Source organism: Pan paniscus, chromosome 2, assembly GCF_029289425.2.
Source record: "Pan paniscus chromosome 2, NHGRI_mPanPan1-v2.0_pri, whole genome shotgun sequence".
NCBI lineage: Eukaryota > Metazoa > Chordata > Mammalia > Primates > Hominidae > Pan > Pan paniscus.
The window spans coordinates 186,078,359-186,099,656 of record NC_085926.1 but is presented as its reverse complement, the minus strand read 5'-3'; the positions used below and the strand labels follow the sequence as shown (position 1 = coordinate 186,099,656).

The 21,298-nt window shown below is 43.5% G+C and overlaps 1 protein-coding gene across 10 annotated transcripts in view; it reads right to left on the bottom strand.

The window, feature by feature from the left end:
- The window catches only part of LPP (LIM domain containing preferred translocation partner in lipoma), a 738,130-nt gene that overhangs the window by 660,929 nt on the left and 55,903 nt on the right, over positions 1-21,298 (bottom strand). For 5 of the 10 annotated variants that reach the window (XM_034957879.3, XM_014344489.5, XM_063603018.1 and 2 more), the window contains exon 2: positions 3,344-3,464. The exons of 2 other annotated variants lie outside the window; for them this stretch is intronic. The gene's annotated coding sequence lies outside the window, so the exon portion shown is untranslated. Of the gene's footprint in view, positions 1-3,343; positions 3,465-21,115; positions 21,235-21,298 lie in introns of all 10 variants that reach the window. 3 more of the 10 variants (XM_063603019.1, XM_063603020.1, XM_063603016.1) reach the window with 1 other exon arrangement.

The following is a 21,298-nucleotide window of genomic DNA, read 5'->3' as shown; positions in this document are numbered from 1 at the left end:
GCATTTAACAATGCACTTGCTCTAAGCAAACATGAGAGGTAGGCAGGGCAATGATTATTGTTCCTAATTCTCAGATCAAAAAAATAAGGGTGAAGGGATGTTGTTTTTCTAGGGTTGCACATCTCATACTTGTCAGGACTTCTGTTAGGGCATCCCACCATACTCACTGTCTTTTTATGCCCTCACAAACTTCTTAAGTCAAAAGCCTCTTTCTGTCCAGTCATTTGGGATTTTGTTTGTTTAGTTGTAGAGACAGGGTCTTGCCACATTGCCCAGGCTGGTCTCAAAATCCTGGCCTCAATCGATCTTCCTGCCGTGGCCCCCCAAAGCACTGGGATTACAGATATGAGCCACGATGCCCAGCTTGTCCAGTCATTTGTTTCATTCTCATTAAATCACGTAGTCTGGCTTCATCTGTGCTACAATTCCTATACTCCCTAACAGAGTCAGCCAATGCCCGATAGAACACCCTTTGGGAAAGGGACCCTCACTTCATTCAGATTTATTCTATCCATGAAAATTCATGCAGCACCTATCCCATGCCAGAGACCCCAGCAGACTCTGGAGACACACACATGAACAAGCAATGCTGTCCCTGTCCTGCCCAGGTTCTATGTTCTTGATGGCCATGAGCACGTGTGTCCCAGAATCTTGCAGCAGAATCCATGGTCTCATTCCCGTAACAGTTCTTGGTTGGCCATCATTCCTGGTCCTCTCAGCATCCTCGTGTAGGCAGTCCAGCTGGCTGATGCCTTTTCAGAAGGTGAGGCAGGAACTAAAGCCCGGCTCTCTAGAGGGTCTCTGACAGGGGGGCTAAAGAGGTTTACAGAAGGCCTGTGGTTGCCCATGGAGCTTCCAGTCCTCTCTCCCTCTCCTAACAGCACCCAGATATTCCTTTGAGGGGCCACCTCTTCTCCACTGTGTAAGTACCATGAGGTTTGGATGGGACTATGTCCAAATTCAGTTTCAGGAGAACAGTGGTTTATATTAGCATAATCCCATTCTCTTGGCTTCAATGACTGGTTCAGAAATATACAGTCAGCCAAGCCTATGAGAATATAGCAAACCAGGCTCTTTCCCCTAAATGGGAAGAGGGATATCTATAGTTTGGGTTTCAGCAGGCAGCCGTCTCATGACCCATGAGGTAAAACATTCCAAGGATGAAGCCCAGGCACAAAAAAGGGCAGAGCAAGAAGCGCTGCAGAAAAACAGAGCTAGAGTCCTGTTCAAACTGTGCCTGAGGCTCACATGACCTCTGCACTTGCCAGTTTCCAGGTGTTCTAGGTTTGCAGAATCACCCACCCACTTCGTTCTAGATGCCATACTCTATTAAACGCAGGCGAAGGCTGCATCAGCATTTCGGAAGCCACTCCCAACAAAAGCCACTGTTGGCTCATATTTAGCTTATGAACAACAAAAACTTCTAAGTCTCTTCCAGTCTGCTCATAGGTGGGAATTGAACAATGAGAACACATGGACACAGGAAGGGGAACATCACACTTTGGGGACTGTTGTGGGGTGGGGGGAGGGGGGAGGGATAGCATTAGGAGATACACCCAATGCTAGATGACGAGTTAGTGGGTGCAGCACACCAGCATGGCACATGTATACATATGTAACTAACCTGCACATTGTGCACAGGTACCCTAAAACTTAAAGTATAATAATAATAAATAAATAAAAAATAAAAATAAAATAAATAAATAAATAAATAAAAGTCTCTTCCAGTCTGCTCCTGTTAAGGAAATCTCTCCCTTTCTATCATTACACACTTGATTTTTTTAAGTCCAAGTGCAAAGCTTCAGACTTATCACAGTTTAATTATAAACACTGAAAAAACTCAAGACATAGAGGAGGTGACAAAGATTTTTCATTTGATACTTAAACGTATGCTAGGGGGAATATATTCCAGATCATGTTTGAAATTTTAACAGACACTAAGGTTTAAGCATCAAACCAGTGGTTTCCAGCCTTTTATGTGATATAGATCAATAGGCACACAGTCAGTTGTACTTTTAAGATACACTGATTAAGAAAAGACAGAGAGACAAAACACATCTATAAACTCAGTCACAATTTTAAATGAAGTTAGTTTTTTTTCAATCACAATGGCATCATCTCTGTTTTGGAAAACTACACCACAAATATGTCAAGGTGTATTAATTACTCAGTACAAAGCCAATGCTGGGGGCATATATGAATTGGCCTCAGCCAATGGGGACCATCGAATCAGGATCCTAAGTGGAAGTTGCACCCAGAATTCCCTTACTAATTTCCTCAGCTTTCCTTAGAGCCCAGGGTATTCCACACTGTTGATTCTTTTTACCACCCCGATTTTTTAGAACATAATGTTCTACTCTACCCATTAAGTACAGAGCTACGCCAAAACACAAGGGAAAGTTTACCTTACCTGGTCACAATTCTCCTTTCTGAGCACATAACAGGATTTGCACTCACATCCTGCTGTAGCTCTAGCAGGCCCTTTAAAACAAAGGCTCACACCCTTTGCCTAAGCAAATTTAGCCTGCCCTGCCCCAAAGAGTTGTTATAAAAATAAAATGAGGCCAGGCGCAGTGGCTCACACCTATAATCCCAGCAATTTGGGAGGCTGAGGCGGGTGGATTACCTGAGGTCAGGAGTTCAAGACCAGCCTGGCCATCATGGTGAAACCCCATCTCTACTGAAAATACAAAAATTAGCCAGGCATGGTGGTATGTGCCTGTAGTCCCAGCTGCTCGGGAGGCTGAGGCAGGAGAATCGCTTGAACCTGGGAGGTGGAGGTTGCAGTGAGCCAAGATTGCACCACTGCACCCCAGAATGGGCAACAGAGCAAGACTCCATCTCAAAAAAATAAATAAGTAAAATGAAATGAGATCACAAAAGAAGCAGCACTTTGCACAAGGGCAAACAAGAGACACTCAATAATATTGCTTTCTTTCCTTGTAAATGCCCAAACACTGTTCAGTGACATTTTCATTTTGGTCTTTCCATTTCATGAACACTTTCTTCCATGCCAAATGAGAAAGAAGGAGGCAATACAATTGCTGGCAACCTGAAATCATCGTTACTCCAAATTTTCCTCCAAGGTCCATGCTACCACCTTCCAAGAGCTGAGCTCTGCCTTTGCTTTGCCACACATTTTATTAGCATGATTATATATTGTCTATTGCCATAAAAGCAACTCAAGAAAGAAGAAAGGGCATTTCAGTTCTTCTCTTATTCTTAATGCATCCTAGTTACTGATGGCCATACTTTAAGTGGAAAACACTGATGTTTAAAACTCATTAAAACATATACATTGATTTTAAAAGGCAAATGTATTCTTTTTGTGTGCGGGACTCACCAATTGAGGAAAAAGATCTTCCCTCTGATGAGCGTCCAGTGGAACAAGAAAAAGCAGAACACAGGGAATCAGATGACCAGGTTCTGTCTTCTGCTCTGTCTCTGAGCCTCAAAGTTCCCACCTATGAAAAACAGAAGGGTGTTGCTTATGTATCTCTAGGGTCTTAACCAGCTTCAGAAATTCCCAGGTTTATAAAGTCTCTGACTGGGCCGTGGTTTACTTCTATACCTCCTAAACTCCTAGTCAGATCCTGGCACTCTTATTTCACTAATTTGACTCAGAATGATGGGGAAAGAGAATGCTGATGCCTCAGTGTTCATATGTCAGCTCTCCTAGTTCTCCTGGGAAAACAGCTTCATCTTAATAATGGAGGTGAAAGAGGTAAGTCAGTCAGATACTCAAATTGTAGGGAAGAAAAAAATTAACAGAGAAACCTAAACTATACCAAATAAAAAAAGAAAAGGAATATGAGTTTGGAGACAAATTTCTAACTATAGGACCTAGTGTTCTTTGAACTTTAGTTTCCTTGCCTGAAAAGTGAGAATCAGTGAGCAGCAGAGGGATAAACAATCTTGACATTTCCCAGTAAGCCGTCCTTGGTATCATTTGGATATGTGTCCTCTCTGAATTTCATGTTGAGTTGTAATGCCTGCTGTTGGAGGTGGGGCCTGTGGAGGTGATTGGATGATAGGGGCGGATTTCTCATGAATGGTTTAGCCCATCCCCTTGGTGCTGTCCTCACGATCACGAGTGCGTTCTCATGATATCTGGTCATTTAAAAGTGTGTGGCAACTCCTCTGCCTACTCCCTCTCTTGCTCCTGCTTTTGCCATCTGAGACACCTGCTCCTCCTTTGCCTTCAGCCATGAGTAAAAGCTCCCTGAGGTCTTCCCAGAAGCCAAGCAGATGCCAGTGCCACCCTTATACAGACTGCAGAACCATGGCCCAATTACACCTTCTTTCTTATAGATTACCGAGCCTCAGATATTTCTTTATGGCAATGCTAGAATAGCCTAATACAGCCCTTATTACAGGTTTTATTTCATTAGAAACTATTATTGTTTTGCTAATGATTACACAGTATGTATGCCAACAGACAAGTATCCCAAGGCAAGGGCTGTTATAAAACTTGTCTTTCATGTATGCAGGAGAAATCCACATACCAGAGAAACTACCATGCCCATTTCATTGTTGTCACTGTAAACATTACCTAGCCAATCATACAATTGTTTTGTGTACAAAACAATTCCAAGTTCAAAGTTGGGAGGGATTTTTTAAATGACCCACCTCAATATTTCCAACTGACAAGAGAACCCGGTGGCCTGGGTAAGGAGGTGACTCTTCAGGAGCCACTTGATCCACTGGATCAAGTGACTGCTTGCTTTGACAAAGGACAACAAAACACACTGGGCAGAGGGACTTGTGCTTGGTCACATGAGTCACACCTAGAGCCAAACCAGGACTTACAAATCCAGGCCTCGAACACCTATTTCAACGCTCTCCCAGTAACCTCAACAGCAGACAGAAATTAAGTAGGCAAAATGGAGTATAATCAAGATCAGCCCAGAAAAGCAAGGAGTTTCCTGAGACCTAGTGGTCTTCAAGGACATTGGAATTCTGAAAGCCATTTCCACTGAAAGGAGAGAGAGGCATAATTTCAAACTTACTGAGAAATGGGTTGTTAGGAAGCCAACATTAGACCTGTGAACAATGCAATTTCATAAAACAAACGAAAAAGGTTGTCCCTACCCTCACCCGCAAGCTGCGTAAAACCAAAGCTTCTCCTTGCAGAGAGAGATACAAATCACAACAGTTTCTACAACAGCAGCAAAGGGCATCTGACTTCCCAGATTTTTAAACTTCACTCAAAGGAAGAGCTCTCCACCCTTGGCCCTGAGGGAGTCTCACTCACACTCTCCAGCTTCCCTCCAGGCACAAATGAAAGTGGTCTCCGTTTTCCACAGCCAACTTCTCTTTTAATAATTTTTCTTCTTTTCCATAAAGGGAACAAGCAGCTTTGCTAAAGAACCACTGTGAAATGATTGAAGTTCCCATGCAAACAAACCATTAGCAGAGTTCAAACGCAATTTAAATTACCAGTTGTTAAAGTGCTTCTCAATTTCGTGGTAAGTTTCCAAGGAGAATTACATGCTATATACTATTTAATTGGTTGTTTTCTATTTTTTAACATCCATTTATCCCCCCCACCCCGTTATAGTTCAGAAGTATCTATAAAAGCTTCCCTTTAAAAAATTATACATTGTTGAATAGATTAAATCTAAAGATTGAAAAGTATCAGAGAAACAGCTGCAGGATCACGCAGCTCACCAGAAATTGATGGTTTTGACACCACAAAACATGCAGAATTTTAAATCTTAGGAATCACCTAGTAGTGCCCTCACTCTTTACAGCTGAAGACACTGAATTCCCAAAAGGGAATGATGGAGTTGGCCCTGAGTATTTTCCCTGGTCAGCGACAAATTCAAGATGAGACACATTACTCCAAACTCCCAGCCCCCCGCCACCTCTTCCACATGTTGCCCATAAATGGCAGAAGAAGATGGTATGAAATAGCTGATAAACTTGATTTTCCACCTGTATTTTTTTAAGAAAATATAAAGCCCTCTTCAAATATACTCCTGACCTCAAACATTATGGGCAATGGCAAGTATCTCTCCAAAAGAGAAGAAAATAAGTAAAGGCTGATGAATGAGTACAGTTAAAGGAGCTCAAAACAAGACACTTTATGAGCAGATTCTTGGCAGGAAAAGTCAAGACACTAATCTAGATTCATTAAACAAGTTATGTGACATCAACACTGCAGATTTTCACAGTTCTATCTGGCCCTGAATTAGTGCTGCCCCCAGAGACAGAGAAAGAGAGGATAAAAAAAAAAAAAATCAACAATGTGAAAGCAAGTCTTGTCATATCTGTAAATGGAAAGGATTTCTAGAAGCCATCAGGAGTGCAGTTTGAAGTTCCAGACTTTGATATTGGACTTGTGTAAAGGATTTTCTCAAAGCTCAGGTTTCTCTGTCTGCAAAACAGGGTTAATATCATCTACCCAACAAGGTGTATGCAACCATTTCCTGGGATCCCATATCTAGCACGTATGGCACAAAGCCTGCATACAATATGCACTAATTCACGTTCACCCCTTCCAAGGCCTTTATAATTTCTCAAAGCCTATAGTTCTGTGATTCTAATTTATGTGGACTAAAACCACGTCTTGTAAGCCAAGCATATTCCCTAAGTTTGTTAGATACTGTATGTCTCCTGACTGTAAACTCATTTATTTTATCATTTGAAAAAAAATTCATAAAAATTTATATATCTAAGTATTTTGCTTTAAAAGCAAACTTTTTGGAAATGCTATTTTTAAATGGCCTCCAAATGCACATTTTGAAACACACACACTAATAAAATCCCAGTTTCATATCCAAGACCTTATTTAAACTTTCCATCAACCATAAGAAAAATTTCCCAATTGAACACTGAAGAAACTGAGGAACGGAGAAGTTAGACGCTCATCCAATATCTCTAGGCTAGTAAGTGGTAAAGCCAGGATTTGAACACAGGCGTTCAAAATCAAGTTTCATGACACAGGCTTTATTAATTTATAATTACAACTATAATATGGACAGTTCTTCCTCCAGAGGTGGAAATAGACCTTTAAAACTCCTGCTATTTTCATATTTCCGGGAGCTTTGGGATAAACACAAAGCCTACATTTCAAACTATTTTTTTAAAAGTTCACATGAACAGCAAGTAAATCTTTCCTGAATTCTACCTTGCTGTTATATTCTTAAGTGAAATAAAAAGCTCAGAACCCTGGCACTAAGCAGACACCTACTGGTATGTGGGAAACAAACCTGAAAAGGGTTAACAATTAATTAGCTGATATCAGACCAATTCAAAACCAATTCGAATGGCCGGGCTCATGAGCAAACAAATCATGGGAACCCCAGTATGGGCTATAGAAACCACTCTGGCACAACTGTTAGTTAACAGAATGTCACATGCTTTCTGCATTCAGGGGCGCACCAAAGAGAGGTTTGCTAACGCCTTCTGTCTTGGATAACACAGTGTGTGGACCTAGCAGGTGTAGGTGCTGAGTTGGACATGCCTAGGGGTGTCGAAGAGCCTCAGTGGGGGACACACTGGAACACAAAAGACAGAATGAAAAGCGTAGAAAAGCACGAGTACATGCAACGTCCTTTTGAGGGTCTAAAAGTTCTCTGCAGATGATGTGACTTCTAAACGATGCCTGAACACCCAAGAGGATTTCCACGGATGAGGAGGAGAAAAATAGGCTCAGGGAACACGATGTGCAAAGGCCTTGAGAAGGATGAGTTCAGGGTGTTCTCAGAGAAAGTGACTAATCTGGTGAGGCCAGTGACAGAGGATGCAGAGGAATGTGGTGGGACACACGCCTGGAAAGGGATGCGGCAGCCAGAGCCTGGAAGACCTTGTATCTCATGTTCTAAAGCACTTGGATCTTAAGCCATAGGTGTTGCGTTTCGGGAAGTGACACAATAGAAAGTTAAATGGTAGCCCTATCCCTTTAAGAAATGAATCCCCTTCCATGGTCAGTTTCCAAGCATAGCAAGGGTAGGGGAGCTACCTATGAAGGGATCTTCTCCCTGTGGCCCCACTCACAGAGAAGTCGGGGGGCAGGTGGATTTCAGAGTTGCTCTTAACCCATACCTTCAGTGACCCTTTCCTCTAGGTCTGAAACTCTCACCAACATAACAGACCCACTGGAAGGCCCAGGAAAGAAACAAAGTTTCACGTTCCAAGCAGGACTACCACTCTGCCTTCAGTGAACTGCCAGTCCCACCCAACTCCTTGAATCAGAAGAAGCTGGTCTGGAGACAGGCTCCATCCAGCCTTTCTGCTGTCTCTTAAGCAGGAGCCAGAGGCCTACCCAGCTTGTACTCTATGTGCCTGAAGCTCAACATCACAGAGCTCACAGAGTTCTCAGCCAGGCCTGAAACCTCGTGACATGAGATTAGTAATGAGCCTGTGCTGATGTCACCACTTAGGTTGTATGGAATCCTCCTTTCCCTTAAAGGAAACTTTGTAGCAGTATCCATATGTCAAGGCCTTCAAAGATGCAATGCCCTCCCTGCCCTTGAAGAGCTCCCAGTCTAGAAGGAGAGATAAGACATCAAGTAAGGGAGGAAAAGTGCCACAGAAGAAGCACAGGTAACAATGCAAATTTTCATACCACACGGTGACATGAGGTGATGTCATAAAAAAAAGTCATGACAACAAAGGAAAGGAAAATTGTTGACGATTCCAGATTTACGTGACCTCACCGGGAGAATAAGACCATTTTTATACTACTCCTGTTAACATGGTGGCTTTCAGGGGGAGCACCTATTCTATCACACCCATCTGGCAGATGGGAAAACTCAGGCTCAAGCAAGTTAACTGACAGTGAGGAAGTATCACAGCCGGGATTCAAATCCAGATCCCATGCTCATAAGCAGCATACATTTGTACTCTATTGCCTCACAGCTAACTGTGGTTGAGTTAGCAGAACAGAGAACACAGAGATCACTTCTAATGGATGGGAGAGCAGGTGGTGATCAAGGATTATTCCCTTCCCAAGATGGCGTCTGCGCAGAAGTTCACAGGAGGATTGGGAGTTCCATGAATGAAGACTGGAGAGGTTATCTCAGGCTAAAGGAAAGGCATGTGCTAAGGCATGAAGGTGAGAAAGTGCAAGATATATCTGGGGGTTGGTAGGAAATGTGTTTGATTTAAAGATATGTAAGCAGGAGCATCAAGGACCCACATGGACCCACAGTGGACCGATGTTGGTGTCCATTTATGACAGGTCCTGGATACCAGGGGCAGGAGTTTTTACTTAATACTGTTAAGTACTAGAAAAGTAATAAATGTTTCACAGCAAAACTGTGGCATGGTTTCAGCTTTACTTGGGATTCTGTGCTCTAACGGTAGGGCTATGCAAATAGCCTTTCAGCACCTGAGCCAGGGTCAGGAATAATGGGCCCTTGGGTCCCTTCAGGTCAATATACAGAAAGACATTGTTCCCTGGCTATGACTTCGGAGGTAAGAAAATCTACACCTATTTCATAGAGCCTGACCATCATCTTAAGAGCCTCCGTGACTCATTAAATATTAAATTCCAGGCCCTGGCTAGAGCACAGGTACCCTCAATTGGTAAACACAGCATGGGGAACGGGATAGAGTCAAAGAATAAAAGGAACTGTGCTTGACCCTTGGATTCTACACTTATTAACTATGGAATTTTGAGCAACTTACTTCCTTTTATCAAGGGTGCAGTTTCTTCATTTGTAAAATGGAAATGATAATATGTATACAGCTAGGTTCTTGTGAGAACAATCAAGTTGTGAGATTAAATATGAGGACGTGTGATTCCTACATGCAGGCTAACATGTTTAGAATAAATCCCCCCCACCCCACCCCTAAAAGCCACCATGTTGAAAGGGTAGTATAAAAACTGCCCCATCTTCCTGGTAAAGTGATCTAAATCTGGATTTGTCAACAATTTTTTCTTTCTCTGTTGAAAATTGAGCTGTATTCCCCAGGCAAGTCATTACATCTTTTTGTGCCAAATTGTTTTCATCTTTTAAATGACCCAGTAATCCCACTTTGGGCAATATACATAAGGGAATAATCCAAAAGGAAAAAAGAAGGCAATTTGTTCAAAGATGTTATTCATAGTGCTATTTCTGGCTCTTTATATATCCCCCTATTATAGCACTTATCTCACTGTGCTGTAATTATCCACTCCCCTTCCATACGCCTCCAAATTATCTTTGAATCAATCCCCAGCACCTAGCACAATGCCTGGCATACAGTAAGAACTCAATAAATGTTTGTCGACTCAATGAATAGGTAATATAAAAGAAATTTTAGAAGAAACTCGAATGAGCAATAACAAAACACTGTTTTTAAGAGATTATGCTAATTATTTGAAAACCTGGTAACTACAGACTGCAAGAGGGGCGCATGAGAAAGCCTCAGAAATGAGTTTTAGATGACTTAGTGTATGATCTCTGAGCATCTCTGGGCTTAGGCTGATTATAGTATAAGATTGCCACGGGATACCCAGGAGGATGAGGTCACAAGCTAAGTTGCTTTGGCCTGATGGCTAGAGGATGGGGCTTGGTCAGAATTTTGGATTCTCTACCTGATTCAGCCACTACCTAACTTCTCCAAGACCTGAAAAATGAAGTATCTGCAGGAAAGCCCAGCCTGTTAAAAGGAATTACAGGGAACTGCCAAAGGCCAGCAGCTGAATTCAAATGTAAATGAAAAAAGAGGGCTGGTAGGTGCCCTTGGACCGCAGTCCAGTCCTCAAGACAAGGAGAGGCTTTCAAACCCCAGCTCTTCTGGGCTGCCACTGAGCCTTCCAGACCCATCTCACATGGAGATTGAAGATTCCTTACCAGGGAGTTTACAGGAGACAGAAATCTCTGCATGAACAGACAACACATTATGAAAAAACAACATGTTAAATACAGCCCATAAAGTCAGCATCACTCTGAACGTTCCTCATTCTTGGTGGGAAAGAATGTTTTACAGAAATACCCAGGGAGAGCGAAGGAAGCTGCACATTCTGCAGGGCTTATTTTGGGACGTTCCAACAGCTCTCAGCTGGGAAGCCAAAGGCAGGAAGCCACCGTCCTCTGTGCATTGGCCCAAAGCTCAAGGTTAGAAACTAAATGGGAGAGGGGTGAGAAACAGATACTCTTCGGTCTTGGAACGCCAGCTGCTTATCTGGGCAACCCCCCAGGGCACCTATTTTCATTTCCCTCTGAGTCTCCCAGATTCCTGCCCATTTAGCTCAGCATTTCTCTGAAGGAAATCACACTTGAGATCCTATAGACAATCACTCCCAAACATGCCCCAAACTTACCTCTCCTGCCCAACTTCTATGCCCCAGTCAAAGTTACCACCACATCTCACCTGAATTACGGTAAAAGTCTCGCCTAACCTTCTTGCTTCTACCCTTGCCTCCCTTTTACTATCAGGTTCCCCCCACAGCAGCTGGAAAGATGCCTGTAACACATAACCCATCACATCCGGACTCAGGTCTAAGAAGCTCAGGTCTCTCACTTACCACCACCTGCTAGTCCCTGTTCTTTTCTCCTGCTTCTTCCCCTGCAGCCCACATCCTGCCAGCACATCAGTCTCCTTCTGTTCCTCAAACACAAACTCCTTCCCACTTCACAGCCTTGACCTTTGCATTGACCGTCTCCACTGCCTGCAGTGCTCTTCCCCCAACTTCTACAAGGTGGCCTCCTTGTCACTCAGATCTCAGCTTAAACTTAACTCCCAGAGTCCTTCCCCACTCACTCACAGTCAGAATGCCCTTTGTGACTCCTCCCTTGGGTTACTTATCAGTCCCTCTTGTTTAAGTGTTCCTTTATCTGCCTCCTTCACACACCTGCAGCAGCGTGTAAGCACCAAGAGATCGTTGTTGTGTGTGTCTTACTCTTTGCTCTAAATTGAGTACTGGGATAATGCCCAGAACAGTGCAAGGCACCTAAGTGGAAACTCAATAAAGATTTAATAAAATTAGATGAATACATGCCACGGATGGAAGAAGCCTGACAGATTGTATAAAAGGATAGTAGCCCTGCACTGTGGCTAACATCCTGGGCTTTGGAGTCAAATACACATTGGTCACTAATGCCTTTGCCCAAGAGCTATAGTGGTTTGGACAAGCTTTCTCACTTCTTTAGGCCTTAATTTTCTCAAAAGTAAAATGGGGATAATAGCACCTGCCTTGTGGGAGTGTTGGGAGAGTTAGAGACAGGATGCTTAGTGTAAAACTCAGCACAGCCTAAATGTTCACTGTCATCAACAGTAACCTCCTCTTTCAGGTGAGAAAAGTGAGACTCAGAAAGGAGCAGGGCATTGCCCAGATGAAACATTGCATTATGAGCAGAGTTAGGTGGGGCGTGGTGGCTCATGCCTGTAATCCTATCACTTTGGGAGGCTGAGGCAGGCAGATCACCTGAGGTCAGGAGTTGAAAACCAGCCTGGTCAACATGGTGAAACCCCGTCTCTACTAAAAATACAAAAATTAGTGGGGTGTAGTGGCAGGTGCCTGTAATCCTAGCTACTCGGGAGGCTGAGGCAGGAGAATGGCTTGAACCCATGAAGCAGAGGTTGCAGTGAGCCAAGATCATGCCCTGCACTCCAGTCTAGGCAAGAGAGTGAGACTCCATCAAAAAAAAAAGGAAGAAGAAGAAGATGAGCAGAGTCAAGTCAGAAAAATCATGGCCAGTTTTGGCCTACTATTCCACAGACTTAATAATTACTAAAATATTAGATATCATGCCACGTATCTATATATTCTGCCTTGTTCCAGAAATGATCTGAGGTACCTGACAAAAGATGCTAATAGTTCATGATTTCAGTGAGAAAGTGGGTAAGGAGAGGAGAAAATAAAGCAAAGAAAGGAGAAAGGGATACAAAAAATAAGAGCTGGATGTCTCATACCATTTGCTAGAGGTGAGCTTTAAATTTAGCTATGGGCTTCCTAGAGCCCAATACAAAAGAAAGGAAGCATAGCTGCATACAGCCCTTTGGAACACTTGCTTTATTGAAATGCCATAGCAAGGTGTAAGGAGGTGTCACCATCCAGTTGAGAAGCACCCTGATTTGTCACACTCTTGCCAATTAGAATCCAATATCTGCTTACTCCTGATCACATGCCATTCTTAGGTGAAATTAGTCTCCACTACTGACTATGTGACTTTGGGCCACTTACTTAATTAACCCTTTGAAGTCTCTGGTTGCTGTTCTTCTGTAACATGGAGGTTAAAAAATAGTACCTAAATGGATAGACAAAATGTGGTATATTCATTACCACAGAATATAATTCACCCTTAAAAAGGAGAAATTCTGACCCATGCTACAACATGGATGAACCTTAAGGACACTATGCTTAGTGAAATAAGCCAGTCACAAAAAGACAAATACGGTATGATTCCACTTAGATACAGAACCTAGAGTAGTCACATTCACAGAGAAAGAAAGTAGAATGGAGGATGCCAGGGGCTGGAGGAGAGGAAAATGGGTAGCTGTTGCTTATAGGTACAAAGTTTCAGATTGCAAGATGAAAGAGGCCTGGAGACTGATTACACAGCAATATGAATGTATTTAACACTGCTGAACTGTACTCTTTTTTGTTTTTCTTTTTCTGAGACAGGGTCTCGATCTGTCACCCAGGTTAAAGTGCAGTGGGGCGATCTCGGCTCACTGCAACCTCCACTCCCTGGATTCAAGCAATCCTCCCATCCCCACCTTCTGAGTAGCTGGGACCACAGGTGCACGCAACCAGGCCCAGCTAATGTTTGTATTTTTAGTAGAGGTGGGGATTCACCACGTTGGCCAAGCTGGTCTTGAATTCCTGGGCTCAAGTGATCTGCCCACCTCGGCCTCTCAAAGTGCTGGGATTACAGGCGTGAGCCACCATGCCCAGGCTTGAACTGTACTCTTAAAAACCATCAAGATGGCAAATTTTATATGTATTACACCAAAATTTAAAATAATATTTTAAAAAATGGTTCCTACACAAAGGCAGCTATAGTGCCACAATAATTTAGGTAAAGTGTTTAGCCCTGTGCTTGGCACCCATTAAGCAACCAATGCATGTCAGCTGTCCTTATTCAGAGTATTAGTATTCATACTGGTATTATTAACTCCAACCTCTTACTGTCCCTGTCCCTCAGCACCACAGAAAAATACCCCAGGCTTTCCTTCTTCAAGGCTCTCTCCTCCTGTCTCATGAACAGGGCTTACAGTCACCACCCAGCCTCAGCTGGTCACAGGAGGAGACAGATTGTGTACAGGTTCCTGGGAGTCCTGTGCAACTTCCCTCCTCCCACTTGCTTCAAAGCAGATTGGAGAGTTGCTTCCCTTCTCTTTAAAACTGGCCAGAACAAACATAGGTCTCAGAGCACTTCCTCTGCTCTATTACATCTGCCACCTAATGCCACTGGTAATAAAATGCTTCCCCAAAACATATTTCTACCATCTTCCCTGCACTGGAAAATAAGGCCCTCAAGTTGATCCGAGGCCAGGTGCAGCAGCTCATGCCTGTAATCCCAGCACTTTGGGAGGCCAAGGCAGGCAGATCACCTGAGGTCAGGAGTTTGAGACCAGCCTGGCCAACGTGGTGAAACCCTGTCTCTACTAAAAATACAAAAATTAGCCAGGCCTAGTGGTGCATGCCTGTAATCCCAGTTACTCAGGAGGCTGAGGCAGGAGAATCGCTTGAACCCAGGAGGCGGAGGTTGCAGTGAGCCGAGATCGCGCCATTGCACTCCAGCCAGCCTGGGCGATAGAGCAAGACTCTGTCTAAAAAAGAAAGAAAGAAAAAAAAAAAGTTGATCTGTGAATAATGCCGCAATAAACATACGTGTGCATGTGTCTTTATAGCAGCATGATTTATAGTCATTTGGGTATATACCCAGTAATGGGATGGCTGGGTCAAATGGTATTTCTAGTTCTAGTTCTAACAATAGCAAAGACTTGGAACCAACCCAAATGTCCAACAATGATAGACTGGATTAAGAAAATGTGGCACATATACACCATGGAATACTATGCAGCCATAAAAAATGATGAGTTCATATCCTTTGTAGGGACATGGATGAAATTGGAAACCATCATTCTCAGTAAACTATCGCAAGAACAAAAAACCAAACACCGCATATTCTCACTCATAGGTGGGAATTGAACAATGAGATCACATGGACACAAGAAGGGGAATATCATACTCTGGGGACTGTGGTGGGGAGGGGGGAGGGGGGAGGGATAGCATTGGGAGATATACCTAATGCTAGATGACGAGTTAGTGGGTGCAGCGCACCAGCATGGCACATGTATACATATGTAACTAACCTGCACAATGTGCACATGTACCCTAAAACTTAAAGTATAATAAAAAATAAAAATTAAAAAAAAAAAAAAAAAAAAAGTTGATCTGCAACTGAGCCGACTACAGAGAGTTACTCCTGATGGCTGTGAAACATCTGAGGTGACGTAATAGGTCGGTGTCTTCTGGGTCTCTATCCTGCTTTGGTAGGCTTAAAAAGTGTGTGTGTGTGTGTGTGTGTGTTTAAAATCTAATCAGAATCAGGACTCACCTTTGAATGGGCATAATATTCCAGAATTCTTACAGCTTCAAGAATAGTGGTAGAGGCTCAGATGGGAAGCCTTGCTGAATTTCTCTCAGGGAAAATTGCATAATTTTCACTTCCATGGATAGAAAGGAAGTTCCACAGTACTCATTCTGCCTTTTGGACAAGTGATCATCCCCTTTCATGAAAGAGAAAGATATAGGGAGCAAAGGAGAGCAGAAGGTTGCACTCATACAACATTCACATGAACAAAAGAAGGGAAAGGTAAGTAAAAATCAAAGAACAAAAAGAAAAGAAAAGAGCCTCATACAAAAACAACAAATCCAGGCATCTGAGCCCATATATCCTAATGGGAAGAGGTCTGAACTAGAAGTAGGTTCTAGTCCTCAATTTCCCACCAACTAGATTAGTAAGTATGGACAGTTCTAACATCTCCCAATTTCCTCATGTTGCAATAGAGGGGGCAGCTTAAGTCTAGGGGAAGGAGAATGAACTGAGAGAGAAGATCTGGGTTCTAATCCCACATAATGAGCCATCTGTCTTCAGGGCCTGGGTCTCTGCTGCCCATTATCTCACACTGTGAAATGAGATAGATGTGCTGAAAACTCTGCAGGACTCTTCCAACTCTGACAACTCATCAAATCTACACAGTGACCTGCACATAAGGTATTCCAGACTGTGGATGCTGTGCAAATGCTACACATCAACATTTTGCATACTCTTAAATCCCACCATAACTGTTTTCAAGCTAAAACTACCCCTCCCTACATGTCCACAGGCATCCCGACATCCCTTCCAGCTTGTTGCTTTAGCCTTAATCATCAGACAACAGCACTCCCAAATTGTCTTTCTACCCAACTCAAGTTAGGCCTCAGATGAGAGGAAATACCTACTTTTTAAAAAATATACAAATATAATTTTTCTTCAGGCCGATCTTGTCTTGAAATCCCACTGTAAGAAGTACTCCCCTGGGAAAGCAGCTGTCCACACCCCCAAATAAAAGTGACCAGCACTCCCAGCAACGTGTCCCATCACCATGCAAGTGAGCCAGCCCACAGGCTGTAAGCCCCAGGTCTGTGAGCAGAAATGGCAGTAATGATGTACTCACGCGATGTCCAGCCCCCACAGGCAGCTGGCCCTCCACTAGCCCTCACTCCCTCTTGCAGGCCCTCAGTCCACTACGGGACACAGCAAGGCGGTGGTCTCGAAGCCTGAAGGGAACAGAACTGAGACATTCTCGCCTCAGCTTCCAGAACAAGGGGCAGAGGAATGAAGGGGGGAGGGTGGGGGCAGGGTGGGGGGACGACTTTGTTTCTGGAAACAAGAATTCAAATCCTGCTTCTCCTAAACCCTGAGTCACCTCCCTCTCTTCCAATAGATCAGTCTGGTGGGTAAACATTTCCAAATATGGAGAAGCAGGCTGGAGGATGTCAGAAAAATCACCCTTCTCTCTTCTCTGGCACTTGAAGAACATGCCCCACTTTAAGACAGAATTCCTTACTCGGAGTAAATTATTAACCGCTAAAGAAGTGGATTCTCAACCCTTCCATACACTGTCCTATTCCAGGAAAAAACCTCCTCCACCCCGAACAAGGAAGTGACTGGTCTGAAAGGCTTTAAGCTCATCTTAAGAATGAGACCATCCAGAATGCAACTAAATTTATGAAATAAATCATTAATTTGGTGGAGGGGAGATATTTTGGGAGATGCACCTGAAAAGGTCACAAGAATTTAGGCTAAGGTTCCTATGATGGCAGGTGAGTCTCAAAACAACTCCTCGGCCGGGCGCAGTGACTCACACCTGTAATCCCAGCACTTTGGGAGACCAAGGCGGGAGGATCACCTGAGGTCAGGAGTTCAAGACCAGCCTGGCCAACATGGTGAAAACCGGTCTCTACTAAAAATACAAAAATTAGCCAGGCATGGTGGTATGTGCCTGTAATCCCAGCTACTTGGGAGGCTGAGGCAGGAGTATCACTTGAACCCGGGAGGCAGAGGTTGCAGTGAGCCATGACTGTGCCATTGCACTCCAGCCTGGGCAATAAGAGTGAAACTCCATCTCAGCCTGGGCAATAAGAGTGAAACTTCTTCTCAAAAAAAAAAAAGAAAAAGAAAAGCCCCAAGTCTCTCACGCCCAAGCCCAGAGTCTCTTGGTCTGGGAGTCCTCCTGAGAATGTAATTTGGCATGAGTCCTTCATGGGCACAGACACCGGGCTGGAAGACTCAGAATAAAACCAGACTCTCAGGAGAACACTGTTGTCAGGAAAAGTGGGGGTGAATTGCTCAGTTTAACTTGTAACATGGATTCCAACCCTAAGGTTCTGTGATGACTAAGTTGGAGCAGTGAAGCCAATCAGGAATGAATCTGATCTAAAATGACTCCAGACTGAATTAAAGGAGGAGAAAGAGAGATCAGACACTAGGGGAAATGGAGTGTCGGGATATAGGAGGTGCTCCGAGATGGGAATCCAAGTACCACATCTTGGCTTCCCGGTGGTTCTGTTTCTTAGTGATCTCGTTCTACTGTTGGTTGTAAAGGCTTTCTGGAGGTCAGATGAGTCCTTTTTCAAAATCGTCACCCATTTCCTGGCTTTGGACTGCACCAAGAGGTTGCTTGTTCTCACCCCCAGGAAGTCTTCAAGCTACAAACAGCTCTGATCAGGGCATGAAGGGACCCAAGCCCCAAACCCCAAGCCCAAATCAGTCAGTCGTTAAGATTTTAGACGAGTCAGTGCTCCTTGTGTAGCTTACATATTTTTCATTTACAAATTAGGCAGATATCTAGAAATGGTCCAATCATGTGTCCTAAAAGCAGCTTCTACTTGGTCTATCCAAAGGGTCATTACACATTCATTTTGATTATTTGTTTTATACTTAACAAGCATGCCGTAAGCAAACATTTATTATTTATTGTACATTTAATGAAGGAACACAAATATAAGTTACTATTAAAGTAGGTAAAGGAAACAGAATCAGAGGGCCTTCCACTGCATGCCAGAACCAGAATTCAGGACAGAGATCTCGCCATTGCAACCCTCCTCAGCGGGTGGGCGTGGGACGTCAAAATTAGGTCTGGAGAGCAAAAAGGGGTGGTCTTCATTCTGTCAGGAGCTCAGACTCCCTTCCTGCATCCCAACAGGAGCATTCCCGCAAAGAAAGGAGATTATTCCATGGAAAAGAGCTTCTGGGAATGGTCTTAAGCTTTAAAAACCAAAGACCAAGGGGAGAGCCACAGAGATCAATATGAAAACCAGAATGAAATATTTTAAACGTACCCTCCATCTTGCAAACATCTGGAGATCAGTTTCCACATCCACATAGAGAGAGACCCTTCAGTTCCTTCAATATATGTGTGCCTCTCATCCTCCTAGCTCTGTGATCTCAAAATTAGAAGTGGCCATAAAGGCCATTAAGCCCAGTGCCTGCCCCATTGGTATTCCTGAGGTCTCTAGTGAAGCAAAGATCATTATCTCCTGCCACTGCAAATTCCATCTTTCCGTCAGAAAGTTCTTCCTTACACGGAACTGAAATCTGCCTCCTCCCCGGCCTTCCATCCCTTGCTTCACGTTCTGCCACTCAGGAGCATATTTCAACCTATGTCTGTCTCATTGGTTTGGAATTTTTGTAGGTGAATATGTACACTCGTTCCCTCAGTATCCATGGGGAATTGGTTCCAGGTCCCCTGAGATACCGAAATCCAGAGATGCTCAAGTCTTTTATATAAAATGATGTAGTATCTCCTGTATACTTTAAATCATCTCTAGATTACTTATAATACCTAAGAATGCAAATGCTATGTGAACAGTTGTTATATTATATTGGTTTTTTTATTTGTATTTTTTTATGGTTGGATTTTTTTTTTAAATACTTTCAAGCCTTGGTTGGTTGAATCCATGGATGCAGAAACCATGGATACAGAGGGCTGACTGTATATAGAAACAAAGCTATCCAAGACCTCATCCCACAGTCACTCTGGTTGTTCTCCTGACCACATCACACTGCTGACTTCTAATGCATTTTTTTGCCAACTTGAAATCCATTCTTTTTGGATTTTTCCAGTGTGTTACTGCTAAGCAGTCCATTCAGCATATATACTGCTGGCCTTGTGGACTCACAAGTCATACCCTACTAAACACGCATCAGATGGACTTGTCTACTTTATTGAGAAACAACAGAAGATAGACCTGCAAGTCCAGCTGTTCATCTACCTCCACCCCACAGCCCAAGCCACATTCCCACCCTTTGTGGATGAAGCTCAGGGATGCAGATCCCATTCCAAGATCCCCACTCCTGTTCTCAGATCCTGCCAGACCTAAAACTGTCTCCAGGACACAAGGCTATTCCAAGCAACAGTAAGAGAGAGCTCTGTAGGAAAAGAGGGTCTTGTCAACACAATTCTCAGAATAAGAAAGCAGCCAGCAGACAGGGCAGCAGGGTCAATTTGCTAATCATGGGGCTGGGAGCTTGTGATCCCTGACAACACCATTCTGAACCTGTGTCTTTCTAAAAAGAGAGAAAAAATGTTATTTTCTTTCATAGTTCTGATGGCACTGTTCGCCTTCAAGGCCCATGTAGTAAGTACAATGATGCCTCCCATTATTAGTGTGTTTTACCTTTTATTAAATGATTTCCCAGTCTCATTGAATCCCTTCCAACAACTATCCCAGGAGGTAGTATTATACCCAATTCAGTGATAGGAAGACTGAGGTTCAGAGAGGTTAAGTATATTCCCAAGGTCACACCAGCAATAAGGAGCAAAAGAAACACTGGTTTAGGAGACTCCAGTTCCAATTCTGTAGACTCCCTTTCCAACTCTGCTACATACTAACTGTTTTAACTCTGGCTAACTTTATTCTGAACCTCAGTTTCTACACCTGAAAATTGGAGATTAAAATAGGCGCTCTGCTTATATCTCAGAGCAGTTATAAGGATCATATGAGATAATGAGAGTGAAAGCCCTATGGAAAAGGGTAAGGCATTATAAAAGTGTAAGGGATTATTGTGTGATTACTTACAAATGACTGTGCATTCCATTACAAATACAAAAAGCAGTGAGGTCATTCGCAAGACAAAGAAACATTAAGGCTCTGGGAATTAAAGGAAAATGATTTGATGTTCTACGGGGTTATGTCTATATGCTGCTCACTCTTGCAGTTCAAAGCTCAGCAGCAGCTGTCAGATTTTCAAACTCCAAGTCACATATGTCTACAGGAAGGCTCAAGACAAAATCTCCCTTTTCAGCTAAAAGCAAATGCTGGGCCAAAAGGAGGTAATGGAGATGGACGTTTCAAAGACCCCCTGAGATTCTCAGTTCCGGAAACGTGGCCTGCGATGTTTTCCTTGGAGAAGCTGTTAGAAACACAGGCTCCAGTCTCTCTGAAATAAGCCCGTGGGGAAATAAACATACAGTAAGGAGCTATTTTCCAGAGAGCACTGAGGATGCTCCCAAGCATGAATTAATCAAGGGCACAAGGTATTTCAAGCTGCAGATACCAAAAAGCTAGTAATCTCCAACCCACTAAACCTCCCAGCCCGGCTCACAGAAGCTTACCCTAGAATTCTAGCATCCCTAGCAGTGGGCAGCAGGCTGAGCCAGCAGATGAGGCTCATTTACATACCAGGTCTTGCTGAAGATCACCTGGGGGCCGCAGGGGACCCAAGGAGCTCTGAGAGCAAGCTGGTCTGGCTTCCTTCAGGCCTTTCCCAACATGCCACTTGCCAAGATTCTCTTCAATTCCTGAAAAGAGCCAAGTCATCTCTGTCATTTGTAGAGGGGCCGGATCTTCGCCAGAAATCCATTC